The following is a 17680-nucleotide window of genomic DNA, read 5'->3' as shown; positions in this document are numbered from 1 at the left end:
CCAAGACCTGTGCATAGGATGGTGTCCTTATCCTGGTCACTGTCCATTACACAACCTGCAACAGCCTGTGGGTCCACAGTGGGTCCATCTGGAAGTCTAGCCAAAGTAACAGCATCTATATAAGGGCTTATGAAGGATGAAGCTGGGTGACACTACAGGGTACTTTAGATCACATGGGTCTTCAGTATCTTATAGAATGTCACCAGGTCCAATTTCTCCCACAACACAGGATATTTCTTTTTTGACAGTTCCAAGATACTGTTGACAAGGCCCACACTAAAATATACCTGTAAGAATAAAAGCCATTTACTAATAGAATAAAAGTATTATAAGGGCCAGGAGATGGCTCAGCGGGGTAAAGTTCTTTCCATGCCAGCATGAGGACCTGATTTCAAGCCCCAGCACCCACATAAAAGCCAGTGTGGTGAGCTTGTACAGGGGAGGCAGAGATAAGAGGAGCCCTGGGGCTGACAGACAGCCAGTCTAGCCTAATCTGCAAGTACCAGGTTCAGTGTGAGACCCTGTCTCAGAAAACAAGGCAGAGAGCAATGGACAAAGATTTCTGATGTAGATGCACGCATGCACACACACACACACACACACACACACACACACACACACAAATATACACACACAAACATACACACATGCACACGCACACACAGTGCACAGTGTATGGACCTTGAGATCAGAGCACAAATGCAAACAAGGACACAACTACAATTTAGAAAGACAATTCGGGTGCCACAGGAATATGTGAATCCTGATGTTATCCTAGGATAACAGCTCTGGGTAGTAAGTATTATTTTACAAATGATCCAAAAAGGAGAAACAACGGATCCCAGATCACAGTGGAACTGGGAGCCAGGTCTAAAGTCTGTGATCTCGCTGTGGTGCCTGTACAGGAGACAGATGAGAAATAATTTGCTTCCTGGTTCAGTCTGAAACAGCTGGGCTACAGCACCACACTGAAATCTGTCCTCATTGCATAAGGACAGTGGCAATTCTCAGCTGGAGCAACAACTTAAAGAAATGTTTTAAAATTTCCAAATTTAGTAAAAATGGGAGCAGACTGATTAGAAAACACCACCTAGCTGTCCTTGCTGACATGAAGGCCAATCCCAAACTTTGGGTGAATCTTGCCGATTTGTTTAGCCAACACTGGAAGTCTGTGCGGTCATTGAGAACTGCGAATCCTTTGTCGGGGCATTTAAAACACAGACCCACAAAACACTAGGGGCAGGGGGTAGGAGTGGAGGTGTGGGTCTGCCTAGCTGGCTGAAAACTTTGCCTGGAGGTCTTTGTCCACAGCAATGACAGCGAGCTGTCTAGGGTGCCGAACGCGCCTTTGGAAAGTCTCTGTCCTTGGTGCTGAATCCACACCACAGGAAAGTGTCTTGAACATCGTGGTCCCAAAGCTGTCCGCCAGGACTCTGTCCAAGGCACTGAGTAAATACCGGGAGGTTCTGTCCAGAGTGCTGAGATTTCATCAACAGGGTTCTTTACAGACTGCTCCAGAAGCCCCCAAAGTGTTCTGTTCAAGGCTCCAAGAAAGCACAGATGAGGACTGAGAATGAGAAATCCATTCCCATCTTCCTGGAGCAGGGACTGAGGGTCAAACAGGACCATTAAGCCTACTTGGCCCAAATATGGAGAAAGAGGGAGGTTGGGTGCACCCTGGAGAGAAAGGTAGGTAGCTGCCAGCAGCCGCAGTGCTAGGTCTGCAACTGAGGCCCTTCAAGGGGATCTGTGCGTGTATGGGTCAGACCAGGACATCACAGCAGGAGCCGCTGCTGCTCTTATCTCACAGCCTGCTGGGTCCCTTAGCTATGCTCCTCCCTCTAAAGTACAAGCAAGCAAGCAAGCATCATACGGGGTGAAATCAGGACAGCAGTGGGCTAATACATCCAGGGCAAAATCATCTGGAAACACAGAATGCCACGGAACAGACAGGCCAAGGAAACTAGGGCTGCTGAAAGAAACTATACATGACAGAAGAAAGCAAGTCAGGTCCAGTTCCAAAGTCCAACAAGGCAGGAGAAAAAGCTGTCAGTATGGGGTCTGGTCAGCTACAGGCTAACATTGCCCGAGCACGAGGGGAAACAGGCCATAGACGGCGAAGCTGACAAACATAACCCAGTGGTCTACAGAGCCAAAGCTGAGGTAAGGGAGAGCCACTGGCTTCTCGAGAACTGCCAGGGCAATGTGGCCTGGGATCTATGAACCAAGCAGGCACAAAATATATCTGCATGTGCCTTCATTCGCCCTTGTCCTTAGAAAGACTTTATAAAGGAAATATAAAGACCCAAAACCTCGAGCCCCACAGGGTTATGGGGCACTTGCTTCAAAACTATCATGCCCAGGACCTGAGGAAAAAGGAGATGGATTTTTCAGTTAAATCATTTTGCAAATATTTTAAAGGAATAAAAGCTCCAGGAGTAAACATAACCTCCTGAGGTGGTGATGTTATATTTTGAGCTTTACTTATTTTGAGGAGCAAATTTAAAAAATACTCTTATTAACCTTTATGTATGTATATATCAAAACTCTTCCTGTTTTCCCTGAAAACCCAGCCAACACACATTTCTCAGTCTCTTTAGCAATCAGGGTACTTGTTCTTGTTAATAAATTAAAGCTGGTGCAATGTGAATGAAAGCAATCCCCCAACTAGGTGTGGCTCTAAAATTCTCCCATGATCGTGTGTGTGTGTGTGTGTGTGTGTGTGTGTGTGTGTGTGTGTGTGTTCTATCTCTCTTCCTCTTCCTCTTTCTCTCCTTCCCTCACTCCCCACTTCCTCTCTGGGACAGGAGTCTACTCTGTCACGCAAGCTGGCTTCAATCTTCTATCAATTCTACAGCCTTGGCTTCTCAAAAGCTGGAATGGCCATCATGGGCTACCATCCCCTTCTTATGCACTGACTAGGAATGACTTCATAACCCTGGAAATGGAGCACGTGGCAACCTAAGTTCTAGAATCTCCACAGGCAGGACACCCTTGTTGCACTTCTGTGAGTATGGGAAATAAATGTTCCTCTACAACACAAAGGTAACTGTGTTTACTGAAACACCTAGCATTAGTCACACACGGGCACACACTATGTGAGCAGTACACAGTAAGCCAGGCTGGGTGGGCCACGTGCAGATCTAAGTCAAGTGTGAACACATGGGAAGGGGATTCCTGCTGAGGTGGGAGTTGTAAGAGCTCTTGGTACACGGTGCTTGGTAAACATTTTGGGGACACTCCCCTTCTTTCTCTCTATTCTCATACACAGTTACAGTTTGGACCTGGCCCCAGACCCTGGAACCTGTGTTTATCAGCTCCCCTGCAGTAGCTATTCTGACAGACACTTCGATGTAACTGATGGCCCCAGGATTTTTTTTTTCAGTTAGAAATTGAGTGAACCCATATCTTTCTCTTTTAACTTTGTCCTGGAGCTCCTAATTTCCCTTAATTTTTTGAGTTTACTGCTGGGTGTGTGACATAAACTTCCCGACTGCCTCACACCCTCTATTCCATACCATCTTCTCGGGTTCTTTACAGCACTGTCCGTCAATCCATCCCTTGAGATTGCATTTTCAGGCTTCTCTCTTTCACGCACCAATTCCCCACATTGACTTTTCAAGTCCTCCAGCTCCTCTCCGCTGTGCCCTGCTTCCTATTTCTTTTGCAATAAATGGTTTCTTCCATCCTTCATGCGTCCCCTCCTTTCCCAGAGCACCAACTACAGCTTCGCTTATTCTCTGAGGCACACTCCCTCCCATCAGTCATTCAGCGAGAAGAGAAGAGCAAGACTCCCTCTCCATTTTGCCCACCTCCACCTTAGCTAAGTCCAACCGACAGTGGTCGTCAGCTGCCACTCACAGGAGAGTATGAGCCTCCCACAGGGTAGCCCAAACCCTGACCATAATGTCCTAATGTCTCCCATGCTAAGGGGTAAAAGCCTGACCACAATAACTTTTTTGAGAAAGAAAGACTTTTAGGTTGCAGGCCAGAACAATGTCTCAGTAAACCAAGGTGCCTGGTGAAGTAATTTCAATCCCCAGGACGTACATGGTAAAAGAGAGAACTGTTTCCCACAAGTTGTCCTCTAACTTCTAAGTACATGCTGTGTTATTTACATGCACATGGGATGCGTGCAACACACATGCACACATGCAAATGAATAAATAAAATGTAATTAAAATAATGTAAAAATATTCTGCAAGAACTGCAATATCATTTGATCCAGTCTTTTACCTCTTTAAGCATTCCATTTGACATCGCTGTCTCAGTCATAAGTTACTTTCTGCCAATCTCCTTTCAATCTTTTAAAGAAGATTTATTTATTTATGTTTTATGTATATAGGTGTTTTGCCTATGTGTATTTCTGGGCATCATGTGAGTACAAGTCCTGAAGAGGCCGGAAGAGGGTGTTGGATCCCATGGGACTACGGCTAAAAATGGTTGTGAGCTGCCATGTGGGTCCTGAGAATTGAACCCAGGTCCCATGGAAGAGCAGCCAGTGCTCTTAACTGCTGAACCATCTCTCCAGCTCCCTGTCAAGTTTCTTGAGATGTTTCAAATATTTGCATTTTCTGTTCTTTTTTATTCCCTCTAGTGTTTATAATGCATTTTCCCCCCAAAAAAGATTGTGATTGCTCATAACAGAAGAGACACACACATTAAAACTCACAACATGGAAAAAACAATTAATGAACTGACAGGATGTGTGGATCCACACATGTATCCTGGGTTAAGAAGAAAACTTACAGTCACTGAGCAGAAAGCTTAGCTTGGAGCTGCTTCAGTGGGTGGAGTCAAAGATACAGATCTCCGAGGTTAACACTGGAAGCCAGGTTGCACACGGTGGTATTCTTTGCTACTCTTGTAGTAAATGCTCTTTGAAATGCTTTAAAAATACTGTCTGTTTGCTAAAGGATATGACACAGCATAAAATAAGAAAATCATTATCATATAAATAAAGGGAAAGACAGGCTAAATAGGGATGTGAGGGTGAAGGAAGAACTAATTAGAGCAGCTTTTTAAAAGGCCAGACTTGAGAGAGTGAACGCTGTTGCATAAAATGTAGCTCTGAGCTGCCCACCACCCAAGGTGGGGACAGAAACATGACAGACCTGAGTCTCTCTGGCAATTGTTACAGGAGTGAATGCTTCCCTGCTTCAAACCATGATAGCTAGCTCTCCCCTGGGTCTTGTCAGCTTCAATTTTCTACCTTCTCTTTCTTCAAAACAGTGTCACCTGTATCCTCCTACCTCTGCCTCCCTAGTGCTAAGGTAACACATGCACACATGGCTTGGTGTCTGTGTTCTTCAGAAAGAACTTCCCAAGGAACCGAATGTGCCATCTTCGATATCCTTGGCTGACTCTACTGTCGACATTATCCTATCCGGCAGCTCTGTCACAGCTCTAGAACAGCTTTAGCTTCCCCTTTCTTGTTTATTTTTATTTTGTGTGTGTTTGGTCTGCATGTGTATGTGTATGTGTACCATGTGTGTGCCTGGTACCTATGGAGGTCAGAAGAGAGACTGGACTCCCTGAAACGATATTACAGACAGTTGTGAGCCACAAATGTGTGCTGGGACCTGAACCTGGGCCCTCTACTCTTGAAGTCAGTGCTCCCGACCACTAAGCCATCTCTCCAGCGCCTCTCTTATCCTTTTACAGGAGTGTTTCCCAGTCACTTGGGGACCACAGCTAAGAGACTTGTCACTTAATCCAGTCTTCTATTCACCATTCCTTCACTTTATTAACATTTTAACTTAAATTTTATTTAACCTCTGAATCTCCAGGACTGGGAAATGAATAACTCTTAAGTGCCCTTTTCTCCCTGCCTGGCTCACAAGTGACCTCCTCCCTGTCCATTCACCTGTATCCACCACTCCCTCCAAACTCACCTGAGTCCCAAGACTCCCCTTCCTGTCAGCTTGACCTGAACCTGATCTATCCTCCACAAACCTGAAAGTATGCAGGGTGCTCCTAACATATGACACAGTGGCTTTCCACAGACAACAGGAAGTTTGTGCACACATTCCTAGTGACTAAACATGTGGGAGATTCCCAGCAAGCAACGGCAGCAGCATTATGATGCGGGCCTGAGAGCCTCTTGGTTCACTCCTTCTTCAAGCTTCAGTGTTTCTAGATAGTGGCCAGGAAGGGAAGAAGGTGTTATATTCTCCAAAGTCCCTGTGACCTTGAGCTCTCACATTAAATGTCCTTCAGGGTCCCATGGTATCTTAGTGTGCTTTCTACCATTACGATAAAACACCATGACCAAAAACAACTTGGAGAGGAAAGGGTTTATTTGTCGATCTTTAGGGGAAACCGAGGCAAGAACTCAAGCAGGAACCTGGAGGTAGGAATTGAAGCAGGGGCATAGATGAATGCTTCTTAGGAACTTCGTTGGGTTCACTCTTACACCGCAGCACCACCTGCCCAGGTGTGGCACTTCTTACTGTGACCTGGATATTTTCACAGCAGCCAGGAAAATGTACCATGGGTTTAGCCTACAGGCTAACCTGATGGAGACCGTGGTAGGCTGAATGAGAATGGCTCTTATACTTTTTAGAATTTGGTCTCCAGTAGGTGAGAGTGGCAAAGATTAGGAGATGTGGCCTTGTTGGAAGAGGTGTGTCACCGTGGGAAGGCTTAACGTTTTAAGACTTGTGCCCCTCCTCGTATGCTCTCTGCTTTGTGCTTATGATTTTAGGATGTGGAGTCTCAGCTGATCCTGCTGCCCGTCACCCATGCCTTCATTCTGCCATCATGGACTCTGAACCTCTGGAACCATAAGCGCAGGTAAATGCGTTCTTTTATGGCCACCTTAGCCATAGCGCCTTACTTCAGCACCCAAATGTAACCAAGATGGGGCACTTTCCGAACTGATGCTCCCTCTTCCCTGATGACACTAGCTATGTCAAGTTGACAAATATGTAAGCAGGACACGTGGCTATCTGTGTAGAGTCTTCCACATGCACTGTGAATTGGATTCTGCTGCTGCTGTATGATTGCACCAGGGCTCACCCCTAAGAAGGCTCTTTAGCCATCAGCAGTCATCCGGGGGCATATATAACCCTCCCTCCTTGATCTCAGTTCACTAAAGGTGGCCTCGCCCAGCATCAGGTGAGCAGCCTTCTGTCATTGTCCACACTCCCTAAACTGTCCTTGGGATCTGTTTGTTCTACAGATGCTGTATTTAGTCTCTGGTGTTCTCTGTAGTTTACAATCTGACCTTCTGCTGCTTCCCTTTCATGGAAAGGACTTCATGGTTACACACAACAGTTTCCAAGTGAGACCTCTGTGGCCAGGAGAGACTTGTGTCTGCTACTTCTCAGAACCAGCCCTGAGCATCCTCACCATGCAGTCTAACAGCTAAGAAAGCCAGTTGCCATGAAAAACATCCCTGTAAAGCATGGTTGTGGTACTTTATAGTACCTTCCCTTTCCCACACAGTGCCCCTGATCCATAAACAAGCAAATAGAATCCCATGGCCATTTTCTAGATGAGGAAGCTGGGACCACAGAGCTGTGCTGTGAGACATGGGGAGTTGTTGCCTTCCCTCAGGAGATGCAACTGCATGTGTGACACAGAGAGGTATTACAGGGATCTACAAGAAGATAACTAGCCGCGTACTGGGTTTGCGAGGAACCTGTCATCCATCTTTAAAGAGACATCTACCAGTTTGGTCTTAACCATGGAAAAGTAAATACCATGTATTAGTATTGGGTGTAGTAAATAGCACCAAGTCTTATCCATTTGAAAGCATGGGATTAGTGCTCCAACGTAACTCAAGGGTCATGACATTCTAAGGGGACCCCAGTGCTTGAAGAGGGTGTGAATGGGCCCAGGTCATCTAGATGAGCAGTCAGTGATCTGAGAGAATCCACACAAGGATGAACGTCCCATTTGTGGGGGAGGGTCCAGTGTAAAATCCCCTGCCATCAGGCCAGGCATCTGTCCCTGTCCATGTTAGAAGAGTCAGAGTCATTCCTCTGTAGATACAGTGACTCATCAGCTTGCCAATGGTCCACTCACCTGCTGGACATGAGCACCTTCAAATTCAGTTAATTTTTCCTTCCTATGTCCCTGGAGCCTATTCAGTTCCTGACTCAATGGTGGTTTGTTGGCCTGGAATAAAAATGTTGCTTTCCTTGCCCATCTGTTCTTTGTGGCCCTCTCAGTATTATGGCTGACACCACGAGGTCTGGCCTACTCTACGAGGAAGGATCCCTCTAGCTCTGCTATCATGGAATGTCAGAAATAAGCTTGTGGCTAGCCTTGGCCAGAGACACATAGGAGTGCTGGATATATGGAGCGTAGTCTCGGCTGACCTGATGATCAGTGATGGGCATTCCTGACACACAACATCGGAATAAACTTCAAGCAAACAACAGCAGCCCTACAATGAAGAATGGCCCTTGGTCATCAGTGTCCTGATGCCAGTACCCAACACTGCTTCCCAGTTGTTCCCGCCTTCGTCATCCTGCCATCTGTTAACAGCTTTCTTTTTCCTGTCTGTATGACACTGCTTCCTCTCTCTCTCTCCAGGGGTCTCAGCAGGGACTACAGGCTGCTTCTTGCGGCTTTGAATGGTCATATGGGTCCTCACACCCACATGCTTGTGTGCATTAAAGACAGGGTGACTTTTCACTTGCATCAGACTGGACTTAGGCTCTTCTCTGAGAGAGACAGAGACTTCATAAAACACAGCCTATGCCCAGCAAGCAGGTGGCCAGGAGTCCCAGGAGAACATGCGCCTCTTCTGTGGTTGCCTACTCTAGCCCAGGTGGATGCTTTGACATGGTGTCCATGTGATCTTCCACCACCAAAGAGCCCATCCCTAACTAATACCGTGCCCAGACCATCACTGTATCCTCTACAGCTCGAGTTCTAGCAAGAAACCCAGCCACACCAGATCCCGGTGCCCAACGCGCTGATACTAATTGATGTCTTCCTTCCATTGAGGCATCTGCCAGGCAGTTAACTCTGTATTCTTATTTGTCCTCATGCTCCATCCTCCCATCTGTCACTCACCCCAGGCTGCTCCTAGCCCAGGGGTTAGTTCTCTTGCTGTCCCATTTAAAGCACAAATTTGGAGTCTCTATGAATCAAGAAACAGTTGCCCAGCCTTTCTTGTTGGTCTTCTTCCTCCCCCTTCTCCATCAACTCATGGAAACAAATACTAGGGCTTTTGCCACCAAGTGTGGAACATCAACGAAGAATAATGGTTTCTGGCTCTTCCTCAGCGGGATAGAGTAGAGGTCCCGCTGCCCTTGACATACAGAGGACCAAGTGGAGAACACATATGTCAGAGTGGATAGATGCTGATGGTCCAAAGATTAGACAGCTATAGCCAGAATACCTGAATCATGCCAAGAGGCTGTCTGCCAGACTCTCCACTCAGGGTGTCTCATGCTGCCCTTGGCCTCATGGAACCCTGGGCTTGTCAGAAGCAGAAGCAGCCTCTGGCCCACATCCTCCCGAAGAGCAGCTCTCCCATCCAGATCCACCTGAAGCACGTCTCCTTCAAGGCCCTTGCATATCCCTGGCTGCTGCTAGTGCTGTCCGTCCTCAGGCTGAGTCTGGTCATTTGTGAGCCAGACACTCTCAACTCCTCCCACATTCCCCAACTCTAACTCTGCACATGAAGAATGTCTCAGAGTGCTAACAGCTCACTAACATTTTGGAAAGAGCATTCCAGACGAATCAATGAGCAAGTGAAATGAAGAAGAGAGGATCAAGTTCTGAGGTTTGGGGAGAGGGAGGCAGCTCTTACACTGTCTGGAGTCATCAATGCACAAATGCACACTGGATTTTTAGGAGTGTACCCATGCTGTGGCCCACCCTCACAGGAAGGCTAACTTTTTTTTTCTTTTTGTTTTTTTTTTTGGAGCTGGGGGCTGAACCCAGAGCCTTGTGCTTGCTAGGCAAGCGCTCTACCACTGAGCTAAATCCCCAACCCCACTAACTTTTGTAATATTAAAATTCTTATGAAAATATGTATATATGCGTACATACATATATATATACATATTTCACTTTTTGTATGTGTGCATGTACATGTACATGCCTATGTACAGGTATCTCACATGGGGGAGCCCCTGGATTCCATAAGAATGCATCAGATCGCCTGAAGTCAGAGGCCATCTGAGCTTCCGGATGTGGTGCTCTTGTCTGCCAGGCCTTCTGTCCACCCTCAAAAGAAAAACTTTTAGAGAAAACAATCCCAATCTGCTTGTGTTCTTCTAAGAAGTGACTGGAATAGGGGCACGTGCACGTGCACGTGCACACACACACACACACACACACACACACACACACACACACAGAGAGGCTATGAGAGAACAAGGAAGAAGGCACTGCCTATAAGCCAATGAGAGAGGCTAACCTGTGCAAACCCTGACCTTAGACTTCCAGCCTCCAGAACGAGAAGGGCAGAAATGAAGAATGAGAAATGGCAAAGCCTCCCAGACAACTGCACTTGTTATAGGAGAGTAATAAAGGCAACATATTACATGACCCAGTGCTTGGGGAAAGACCCATGTGTACGCTCTTTGTTAACATGACAGAGTATCCATACCACCTCTATCAACACTGTGTCTGCTAGATATACACATTATTCCAAGAAATTGGACTAGAAAAATACATTTCCTCCTATGCTGCCCCCAAAGTCCTCTTGAAATCTAGTAGAAGACAAAGACAGACTTGTCAAGATATAGAGAAATGCTTGGTTTTTAAAACTACTCTGTCCAAAAGGCCAATTTGAGAGTTAAATGTTTGAGCCCAGAACATATTTCCCACGAATCTGTAAGTTCTGTGGTGGCCTCATATCTAGCCAGCCCTCTGACACCCAGCCAGCCAGCAGTAGTACTAATAAATAACCATCGTGGAGGCACTGGTCTCTCATGTTCACACCTCCTTCCGATCTAGTAACACCGGAGACACAGAAGGCCTGCTCTCTCCACAGCCACATGTCATCAGGATCTAGAGGCTACCATAGAGATTTGGGACTTAAAGACACACATCTCAAATGGAGGGAAGCAAGAGTACCAAGGTCTCATTTGGAGTGGAGTGAGGAAGAAAAATCTATACACTAGCCCATCTCCCCACTAGGGAAGGAAGCCCAGGCCACACCTACCAGGCAAGAACACACACATCATGATAGGAAGATGACAATAGAATGTCTGGATCATGCCAAAAAAAATGACTACAAGAGTTGGCAGCAGTGCACAATCAGCAAGGTATGAAACTGGGAGGGACAACTGTCCACTAGCTGCTGTCCAGGGTCCTGAAGCCATGGTGCTGTGGCATTCATGCGTATGTGTGTTGTCTTGTCTGGTAGGCCCAACGCTCCGATGAGCTCTAAAGCTGCATTAATCATGGTGAACGAAGATCACTTCCATGCTAGACATGGAGTTGACTCTCTGGGAGGCAGGAAATTATTTTAGAGGCATATTCTACCCTTGGAGGTCTCACACTCCAACCTGAGGAGAGGTTCAGTAATTAAAGACTGTGGTGGAAGGCAGAGTGGGGATGTGCCCTAAGGCTCTAATGGTCCTTGGGATGAGCCTCAAGCTTAGCCTGTAATGGCATGCATGCATTGTTCATCTGCAACAGGCCAGACCTGGTCTTCCGCTGTACCACGGGCACAGATCAATACTGATGAATTAAACTGATGAAAATCAATCCCAAAGCCAGGTTTGCTTTCCAGACCCAAAATTTCCATCAATAATAGAGAATTAAAAGATGCATTAGGTCCTGATCTCCACACTGCACACAGTTCAGTAACAGGTTGAGAGAAAAGATTAAGAAGTGGCAAGTCTTGCCAAGAAGTAGCAGGGGAGCCTTTGGTGGACTGGGAGGAACCACGGTGGAATGTGGAGTTCCATGGGGAAGTGTGACAAACCTCAAGTAGGCTCCAATGGGCAGAGGCTGATAGCCCAGGGCTCTGCTGCCTCTCAGTGGGTCAGGGAATCAAGCAATAGGTTCCAGAATGCTGCCAGAAAACAAAGAAGACATATGGCAAACACCCAGTGGTCTGTATGACTGGTTTGAGAAAGATGGCTGGAAGCTCCCAGTACAGGGGAGGGAGCAGACAACCTGATGTCCAAGTAGGGATGGGAAACAGAGCTGTAGGGACTGGGCCTCAGGAAGAGATTACAAAGGAGAGGCTGCATGCAGGCCCAGTGAGGAGAGTCTGAACAGCTGCAAACTGAAGCAGCTTCCAGAGTATCTGAGGCAGCTGTGCTGAGGGCAGAATAAGAAGCTGCAGTGTGGAGGTCCAGGATAAAGGAGACATAGGCAGAGCACTGGGGACAAGTGTATTGGGGCACTCTAAACCACCCTGGGGTTCCTGAGTGGCTCTAAGGGGCTCACAGGATCTGGCTGGTGGTACTACTGCTGAAAGCTAAGGTACAATGGAAGTGAGGAGGGAAACAAAGACCTGTTGTGTATGGATTGGAAGGCACAGAAGTGGAACTCACTAAGTAAAAGGTGGGTCCCGTTTACAAGCCACAGGCCCTCTGATGAGAAATCATCTTGATTGGTTGTGTTAAGGAAGAAGACAGAGGTTTGGTATGAAGGTCAATCATTGTATCTCTAGGGTGGACTGAGGGAAACCCACGTGACTGACAGTTATATAATTCTGATTTTGGGAGAGGGAATGTTCTGGAAGGGACTCAGTTGAAGAAGCAGAGTGTGAAAAGATCTGCCCTCAAAACACACAGGGACACTCTCCAAGGCAGGGAGCACTCCAGTAAAACAAAAGGGGGAGCAAGGACAAGTTCATTCTCTGACTAAGCCAGGACCTCCATCTACTTCTGCACCTGGCCATCATTGCTTCTGAGTGTCATGTCTCAGACTCAGGCCAAAATGCTACCCGAACTGGATTTTTTTGGTTCTCCAACTTCAGAAGGCATATCATGCTCACTTCTTGGCCTCCAGTCATGTAAGTCAATCCTTAAATATTTATCTTCATGTGCACATGTGCACATACATGTGTGTACATGTGAGCACATGTGTACATGTACATACATGTGTGTGCATCTGGATGTGAGGGTTCCTGTATGTTCTTGTATACATCCACATGCCAGTGCACATGTTCCTTTGAAAATCCTAACTGATAACCTTGACACAAAGAATACAGACTTGAGTTTGCCCACTTTGACTAATCCTTTACTAGTGTTTTACTTAGTCTCCCCCTCTGCTATGGGAAGTTCCAGGCCAGAGTGTTAAGAAAGGTGTCTCAAGCAGCAGTCTACGGGTAGGCTGATTCCTCTTGGAGAAAGCTGAGTCTTAACAGCAAGGCTAACAATAGAGATGACCTGGAGTCCAGCCCTTCACAAAGCACTACAATCCTAGGAGGTAGGCCACACGCTGTTGTTCTCAATTTATTCACTTTAAAAGGTGACTTGACCTTGAGAAGATATTTACATAGCCATGCTCCCTAAAGGATGAGTCACAACACAAAACCAACTCTACTGTCCAGCAACGGCTGAGCCTTCAGAATGGGGTCTTTAGGCTGTGGTATCTTATCTGGTCTTAAAGCAGGTGGGTACCTAATATGCGTCACACATGGAGGAACCCAGAAGACACTGTACAGAGAAGTAAGCGACTCCTAAGAGAACAAACAGTGACTGATTGAATGTGGTTTCTAGGGCACTCACATCCCAGGAAACAGGGTGGGGCCCCCGAGGGCAAGGAGAAAGGGCAGCGGGTAAACGCTGATTAACAGGCTCAGAGTTTCGGAAGATTAACAATCTTAGAGATGGATGACGGCGTTGACAGCTGAGCATTTACGTAAGTGAGATACTGACTTGTGCACTTCTAATACTGCAGATGGCAAATTCCACACTACATGTGTTTCACCATATTTATAGCTTTTGAAATTTTTAAACGACTTGAACCTGTACCTTCTGGTCTACCAAATTGCTGCACCATTCACTGAGGCTGGATGAAGGAAGGAGTCACTGGAAAGGATTAGACAAGAGACTATGTCGCAAGTGGTCACTTGACCTTTGTCTCTTAGTTTCAACTTTCTAACCCGCAAAGCAGCCTACTACGCATTACTTATAGCCGAGTGTCTAGTTCATGGAGATAGCCTGTGCAAGCCGAGGGAAGGACAGGAGGAAACAGAGACATCCAGCTAGTACCCAGAGCCTCAATACAGATTGTCCATTTCTGCATCACAGGACAGATGGAAAGTCAGGTGTCCTATGCCTATTGTAACCTTAAATACCAACCACCAGGATGAGAAAGGCCAGCATTTATCAGCAGCAATAGTCTGATCATCTCCTTTGATCTGTCTGAATGAGGAGAGCAGTCCCCAGCTGCTGGGAAGCATAAGCATGCTTCTGGGTGCAGTATTTTTGGGGTCCCACTTGTCTCTGTGAAGGTCTCCTTTTCTGGGGAGCCACTTCATTTTTTTCCTCACACCACCCAGGAAGTACAGGCTTCCGTCGGGGACTGCCACAAGGTCAAATGGAATCTTGGACCTGGGGAAGACCTAATACTGGTGAATAATCAGTAAGGTTTCCTCCCTTACATGTGGCTCCATGTATTTGGGGCAGTGGATGGTGGCCCTGAAAGAACAGTACCTCTCCATCCATACTGCAGCCAAGAGTGGGAACATCTATTGGGAAAATGGTGACTAGGAGTGGATACATGGCACATGCAGCAGCCCTAGACACAGGCCATGAACTTCCTAGAGGAGGAGACTTTCAAGGTCAGACGAGGAAAGCCAGGCAAGGAGCCTGTGGTTCTTTCCCTCTATCCCCTCTAGAAAGTAAAACCCTCATCTCCCTGGGAGGAGTTCCCATCATGTCTTCTCAGCTCAGAGAACGCATCTGGGCACGGATCCTGGTCCCCATAGCAACCACTCCAGTCTGTGTCAGCATGAATGCAGGAGGCTGCTACAGCTGTAGGAGGGGGAAACCCCTCACATATTCCTCAGAACTGGGTCCCAGAAGACATTAAAGACAGAGTAGAGCCTAGAAGCAGCCCTCCAGTGCTCACCTATGTGGCCTGAGCAGGGCCTGAGGTGCAATAAGGAACCAATGGGTCAAATGAGAGGAAACAATGACCCTTCAATAGAAGAGCCTCAAGTTGATCTTAAGCTTGACCCCCAAACCACCTTAGACCATTGTGCTGCCGGAGTCATCTGGGGGAACATCACAATCGTCCCTGGCTCATTACATGAGGATTCATTGGATCTCACTGAGACTACTGGGAGGACGGGCCTATTTTCAATGGGAAGGACAGGCAGGGAAGGAATTCCAGCGGGAAAAATCAATCTCTCTCTCTCTCTCTCTCTCTCTCTCTCTCTCTCTCTCTCTCTCTCTCTCTCACACACACACACACACACACACACACACACACACACACACTGAATGTCTCATTCTTAGTCACAAGGTTTCAACAATGTCAACAATGACTGTCAACACCAGGGACCTATGAATGACTGAGTGATTGTCACCATGACACAGATAATAAAACGAGGCCCAGAGATTTCCTAGGCCACAGGACTTTTAATACTGGTTCCATGATACCAACCAGAGTGACTGTGTCCTTCTTCCCACGTCTCCCCACTACCCCAGTATAGTACCGACTCCATCAGGGAGGGCTCCATGAGCTCCACGAGCTCTGGCTCTTTGAGATCTAAGGAAAAGACGGAAACACCAGGCCATCAGATAGTTTTTGGCATCTTTTGAGATATCCTTCACCAGACCTGGAGTTCTTGACCCACAAGTGGTGAGCACTAAAGACAAGAGCTGGCTAGTCTACAGGGAGTGCCTGGCCGCTGTCTTGGAGAAATCACAAGAATGGTCCTAACATGGAAAAAATAAGCCAGAAGATGAAATGTCTGCCAGCCAATATGCCCCAAGTGCTAGACCCCAGAGCTCAAAGTAGACAGCAAGCCCACGGTAAAGGACAGCTTGCTGACGGTGACCGATAGCTTGTCATCCAGCAGTCCACTCTCGCGGATGGGGTGACAACTAAACATACTATCTGATGGCTAAATCAAACAGCTTGGAGGTTACACCAAGACTTCCAATGGAGGCAGCAGACAGCTAGAACAGGACACAGGACTCTGGCAGACTTTAAAAGTCTCACCAATCCTTTAGGAGCAGGGAATGGACACAAAGACCCAGAATGCTTTCTAGTTACTGCTGCCGCTTCTTCCTCCTCCTTCTCCTTCTAGGCAGAAAGGCACACACTCAAGAAAGAAAAATGGGCCTCAGCATGATGGGTGCTACCATACACAGTCCTTTGTTCTGTATGCTTGCCCACGTGGCTAAAGGAAGCGCATTCATTGGACGGATAGAAGGCGCAACCGCTAACTAAATAGCAACATGACCACATCTGGGTACACTCAGCTTGTCAAACAACAGGCTCCACAGTGTGGCTTTTATCAGGAAGGAAGCAGAGATCGGCTTCTGACTGAAACCAGTAAGGCCAGCTGCAGACCACTACATCCATGGGCACTATCTTCAGGACAAAGAATCTGTGTGTAAGAGGAATTAAGGTGCTCGCATCAGTCTGGAAACCTACACCACACCACCTCTGGGTGCCCCTTGATAGAGAAAACGTGGCTGGATCCAGGAGGAGGGGTGAGTAAGAAAAGGCAGACAACTGGTTTATTTTGAACATACCTTGCAACTTTGCTGCAAAGGAACAATGGCATTGTGGTGGGAAGCCGGTGCCCAGCCCACCTTTACCTCATAGCATGATGAACCATTTTAAAAATCAGGATGTAAATTTGGTTCCATAGTAGACTATCTAGTATGCTCAAGGCTGTGGGGTTCAGTTCCCAGAACTGCAGAAAGAAGGGTGAAGAATTCATAATTACAGAAAGTCCTCAAACCCCTTGAAGAAGAAAAATGTCCGTTTAAGAGCAGCACCCTTCATGGGTGCCTGTTTGCAAACATTCCTCCCTGCTACAAGGCGGTGGTGGTGGGGAGGCCTATTTCAATTCAGCATCTTATTTCTCATCTTTCCATCTCTTTGTAGACATTGTATGTATGTGTGTATGCATGTTTGTATGTGTGTGAACATGTGTGTACATGCATTCAGGTGTCTGTGCATGTGGAGGCCTGAGGTCGATGTTTGGGTACAAACCTCCCTCATCCTTCTACCCAACTCTTCCAGACAGGGCTCCCAGAGTTCGCTGACACCGCTCTTCTCACTAGCCTGCTCCCTCAGGGGACCCCATCTCCCCCTTCTAGTGGCTGGAATTACAGAAAGGCCATTCCATGCACTCAGCATGCTTAAACCACTGAGCCAGCCCCCTTAAACTGAGGACTTTTTTCTTATTCTTTTTTCGGTTGGAAATCCTGGGCTTCTTCAGTTACTTGTGTCCTTATGACCAAGCGGCCTCTCAGAAAACTTCCAGGAGGAAATACCTTCTCACACTGCTTGTCCCAAGTAATGGCATGCGCCAGGCTGGGACCCAACTCTTCATTAAAAAAAAAAACAAAAAAAAAAAAAAAAACAAAACTTTTGGAGGAAAATGAAGAGAGAAATATCATCCCATATTACAAGAGATCAGAGATAATTGTTGGGGCCACTTTGACAATTTAATTACTCTGTCCCTCTCATTCTCTAAACAGCAGAATTCTCAAAACTTCAGAGATGTCAACTCTTGTCACTGCTTTGAGTCTGTCTCCAGCTTGTTGTTATGGTAACC

The 17680-nt window shown here is 46.8% G+C and overlaps 1 protein-coding gene and 1 long non-coding RNA gene across 3 annotated transcripts in view; one reads left to right on the top strand and one right to left on the bottom strand.

Annotated features, from left to right (window-relative positions):
* Xkr6 (XK related 6) overlaps positions 1-17680 on the bottom strand; it is a 236890-nt gene that overhangs the window by 143503 nt on the left and 75707 nt on the right.
* On the top strand, positions 2956-8156 carry LOC120097014 (uncharacterized). Its single transcript, XR_005494049.2, has 3 exons — positions 2956-3007; positions 6707-6795; positions 7184-8156. It is a non-coding gene; the product is annotated as an uncharacterized LOC120097014 (long non-coding RNA).

Source organism: Rattus norvegicus, chromosome 15, assembly GCF_036323735.1.
Source record: "Rattus norvegicus strain BN/NHsdMcwi chromosome 15, GRCr8, whole genome shotgun sequence".
Taxonomy (NCBI): Eukaryota; Metazoa; Chordata; class Mammalia; order Rodentia; family Muridae; genus Rattus; species Rattus norvegicus.
This window is presented reverse-complemented; position numbering and strand designations above follow the sequence as displayed.